Source organism: Octopus sinensis, linkage group LG4, assembly GCF_006345805.1.
Source record: "Octopus sinensis linkage group LG4, ASM634580v1, whole genome shotgun sequence".
NCBI lineage: Eukaryota > Metazoa > Mollusca > Cephalopoda > Octopoda > Octopodidae > Octopus > Octopus sinensis.
In genome coordinates this window covers 5,903,966-5,909,000 of record NC_043000.1, presented here as the reverse complement: position 1 = coordinate 5,909,000, position 5,035 = coordinate 5,903,966, and the positions used below count along the sequence as shown (strand labels likewise).

The 5,035-nt window shown below is 38.7% G+C and overlaps 1 non-coding gene across 1 annotated transcript; it reads left to right on the top strand.

Moving 5' to 3' along the window:
• Positions 1–1,517: 1,517 nt before the first annotated feature.
• Positions 1,518–1,705, top strand: LOC115211298. The gene has a single exon (XR_003881574.1). It is a non-coding gene; the product is annotated as a U2 spliceosomal RNA (small nuclear RNA).
• Positions 1,706–5,035: the final 3,330 nt, after the last annotated feature.

Sequence of the window (5,035 nt, the reverse complement as noted above, 5' to 3'; positions counted from 1 at the left end):
TGTGAGGCATTTATGTATAGAAATGCTCTTAATATAAATAAATATATTTAAAGGGAATAATTAATAAATTTTTCCCTTATGAGATTTTTCATGCTAACTACTTGATAATTTCTTATAAAGATTTTATCCCAATTTTTAAATTGTATATGTGTGTGTGTGTGTGTGTGTGTGGTGTGTGTGTGTGTGTGTGTGTGTGTGTGTGTGTGCGCGCGCGTGTGTGTGTGTGTGTGTGTAAGGGTCTTCTTTTCAGTTTCCATTCACTCACAAAGCTTTGGTCAGCCTGAGGCTATAGCAGAAGACACTTGTCTTTGGTAATTTAGCATATTTTTGTTGTTGTTGTTGTTAATAGGCGAGAGTTCCTTGTTAAGTCCCATAGTTGACTCCCTCTCCAATCAGCTCTCTCCCCATCTGGGCTGGCTGGAAGCTAGACCAACAACAATGACAATGACGACCCCCTTCTTTAATTATGGGACATTGCTTTGTATGAAAAGAAACTGTTGTTTCAAACATCACACAAATACTTTTTTACTTCCTAACTAAAAATCAAATAATGTATAGGCATAGGAGTGGCTGTGTGGTAAGTAGCTTGCTTACCAACTATATGGTTCTGGGTTCAGTCCCACCGCATGGCACCTTAGGCAAGTGTCTTCTACTATAGCCTCAGACCAACCAAAACCTTGTGAGTTGATTTGGTAGACGGAAACTGAGAGAAACCTACCATATGTATATATATATATAAATATATGTGTGTGTGTGTGTGTGTGTATGTTTGTGTGTCTGTATTTGTCCCCCCAACATCGCTTGACAACCAATGCTGGTGTGTTTACGTCCCCGTAACTTAGCAGTTCAGCAAAAAAGACCAATAGAATAAGTACTAGTCTTCCAAAGAATAAATCCTGGGGTCGATTTGCTCGACTAAAGGCAGTGCTCCAGCATGGCCACAGTCAAATGACTGAAACAAGTAAAAGAGGAAAAGAGACAAGCTCTGGTGCAGATTCTTAAATATAGATGAGAAAATGAAATGTGTTTAAATTTAAAAGAAAAAAGAACGAGAATATTTTTTCAGAGTCTCATTGAGCTACATACACCATGCATCTTTCTATTGTAGTAGTAGTAGCAGTAGTAGTAGTAGTTGTTATTGTTGTTTTCTTCCTCCTCCTCAGCTGTCTTTTCCTCCTCCTTCTCCTCTTCGCCCCACTTCCTGTGATGGTGGTGGTAGCGTTGTAGCTTACTTGATTGACATCCTGCAAAGAGACTACATTTTGGACATAGCTATGTCTTTGTTTTGAAGGTGGGCCTCACTGCATGCTTTCAAAGCTTGTAGTTTGTTTAGTGTGTGGTGGTGGTGGTGGTGGCGGAAGGGGGTGTCAGCAGTCCTGGGATAGTCTGAGGATGTTGTTCAGTCTGCGTTTGTTGTTTAGACGTATGTCAACCCACTTTAAACGAGGGGGTGCTGAAAAGATCCTGGCTTTGGGTAAAAGGAAATACAGAAGGACCAGTTGGTTATGATTCTACTGAACTTATGATTTTATGGCTAAGATCAAAGTGTAGTATCTGTTCTTATCAGCTTAATATCTGATATGGTCCCTATTTGGGACCATCAATATTAAATTGATTTTTAGAATGAGGCAAAGAGTTAGGGGCTTGCTCCACCTTTGCCATGTTTTTTTCTAAATGGCAGTGCCCCAGCTTGGCCACAGCTCATGAGCTGAAACTAGATGAAATAAAAAATACCCCTCTCAGATACACACATTTGTAGGAGTTTCGTTATCCATCTCCGTGTGATATCTGCACTTGTAGGGTGCTTCACACATTTTTCCCTAAAATGTTGTAGAAAGGAATAAAGTGGCAGGAACACGAATAGCTGAACAAATAACAATAATAGTTTATTATTTCACAGAAGGAGATGTTTCATCGCTGGTCATCGGTAGCATGAGATCCTGGGTCAGGAAGGCAGCAGAGTCGGATTAAATCACTGCGGAGTCTGGTTCGCCCTTGGAATCTGGTTCACCTCCTCACTCGGAGCCTTGTCAGGACACATCTTAATTCATCGACAGCCAAGAGGCTTGAAATAGCGGGAAAGGCTAACTGCTCCTGATTACTGTGCATGCACATAAGGGGACTTCTGGAGGCCTATCGGAAGACACCAAACATTGCACATGAACAGATGGACGTCCCAAAATGGCGTCACTACACATTCATTGCAGTGGCCCTTCAGTTTTTCTAAACCCTGTAAAAGAACTTGGAAGGTTGAGCCTCTAACCAGGCCTCAATGCAATAACCTCAAAGCCAGGAACTTTTCAGAACCCTTTTGTATAGTGAAAGGCATTCAAGCCTTCGGATCAGGTGGTCACAACAGCTGTTAATGGCAAAAAGGATTCGGTTCAAGTGCATACCAGTTGTTTTACTTCTCTGCATGTTTCAAACAATGGGAGTCCCTGTATAGTGTTCAACACTAGTATGAATAACGGTTGTGAAATGTAGAGACTTAGCTTCCAAAATAGAATTGCGAATTATTTTTCAGCTTATGGAAATGAAATAGTTAAGTACGGCTGAAAGGATATTATAATTTCCATGATACATTGCAATATATGTAAATGAGGTGTGTTTGAGAAAAACCTATGAGCAATATGAGTGAGGTGTTAGATAATATATGTAAGGTGCTATCAGTAACTGAAAACCAAGAGAAATGATATTGTGTTACCTTAACACAATAACGATCCTATAATATTTCATGTTTTGTTTAACGATCTTATAATATTTCATGGGAGATTTCCCCTTTTCAAATAGAAGGAAATAATCAAAGAATCCAGAGAAATATGTTTTAATTGGTAAGCCATTCTTACGTGTTTTGAATAGCCTGCTGATATATACACAGTTCTCTGAACTCTGATTATATTCTTTCTGCTATATAGAATCATAGAACAACTTACAGAATCATAGAGCATCTTATAGAATCATAGACCAACATATAGAATCATAGAACAACTTATAGAATCATAGAGCATCTTATAGAATCATAGACCAACATATAGAATCATAGAACAACTTACAGAATCATAGAACAACTTATGCAAACTAATACGATGTATTTTCTCTTTGTTTTCATTCCTTGATAACACTTTACATAGTTGCCTAACTCCTCACTTATATTGTGCAAAGGTCTTCTTCAAACCTTAATCTCCTCTAAATAAGAACTGACCCAGATAGACAACCCATCCAACCAGAAACAGCACCTAAAGCAGATGTCGAAATGCTGCTGTTGTTGCTGTTGCTGATGTTGCTGTTGTGGAATATGAACTAAAACCTAACAAACTTTAAAAGCGTAACATCTTATGTTCTAAATCTTTTCTTTTCATAAATAGAGTTGTGTCTATGTGTGTCTATGTGTGTCTATGTACACACATAGACACATTTCCACCCCTACCTACCTACCTACCCAGCTATCCTTGATTTTCTTCCCCTATACTCTCTTTACCCACCTACATGTACCTTGAAGGTACAGTCTGATACCCCCTTTCCACTATCCTTCCACCTTTTCCTGCTGGAACAGCCAGAAATCTCCTTCACAGTTAGACACATTTCGTTTTCCTCTTTTCTACTTTAGCCTCTCAACCCCTGATACAAAACCACCTCCCCCAGTACTACACCCCCACCATCATGGTACCATGAAAAAATGCATCCAGTACACTCTGTAAAAATTTAGTCCTTTAACAATTAAACTGGTCATATTCAGCCCAGATATTCTAGTTTGTTTTTTATGTTCAAACTGGCCAGATTCAACCTCACAGACACATCCTACAATTCCATTCTGAAAATTAACAATCACATCATTAAAATCTTAAAGCTACAAGATAATGAATGATTAACTCAAAATGATATCTCTCTCACTCTTTCTCTTTTCTTTCTTTTACTTGTTTCAGTCATTTGACTGTGGCCAGGCTGGGACACCACCTTTAGTCGAGCAAATCGACCCCAGGACTTATTGTTTGTAAGCCTAGTACTTATTCTATCGGTCTCTTTTGCTGAACCACTAATGTTACAGGGATGTAAACACACCACCATCGGTTGTCAAGCGATGTTGGCGGGACTGACACAGACACACAAACATATACACCCACATACATATATATATATATATATATATACATATACATATGACAGGCTTCTTTCAGTTTCCGTCTACCAAATCCACTCACAAGGCTTTGGTTGGCCCGAGGCTATAGTAGAAGACACTTGCCCAAGGTGCCACACAGTGGGAATGAACCGGGAACCTTGTGGTTGGTAAGCAAGCTACTTACCACACAGCCACTCCTGCGCCTATATGAACAATTAAGTATTACATTTGATAAAATAATTTGAATGCTAAAGGATTAAATTATGCAAAGATTTCTGAATTTAGCTCCTGTCCTTGTTTTACTTCCCATATCTTGAGCTATTTCATTTACAACCCATACTTGGTGAGTCAAGCTATGGTGAATGACCTCGAGCTGGAAAAACTTCACAAACCTTTCTTGTCCTAGATATACCATAGACAAGTTTTACTGGTATCATTTTGACCCAATATTAGTTACAAGACATTTTCAGAAAAAAAATTATGTTTCTGCAACACATTCGTTTTGAACCAACTTCAAAGATTGGTTAGTACCCCATCCATGTTGTTGACCCCTTCAGAAGGATGACTAACAAATTTGCTTTGGTAGAATTTGAACTCAGAAACTAAAGAGATGAATCTAAATGCTGCAAATCATTAAATATCTAATAATATAATTTCACCAATTTGCATATTTCATGGAGTATCTGCTATAAGAAACTGAATTTTGTTGTGTATTAACACACACACACACACTTAACACATACACATTCAACACACACACACATTTAACAAATACATGCGCATGCATGCACACTCAACACACACACACACACACACACACACACACACGAACACATACACAAGCACACACACTCAATATGCACACACATACACACACACATATTGACAAACACAGGCGCAGGAGTGGCTGTGTGGTAA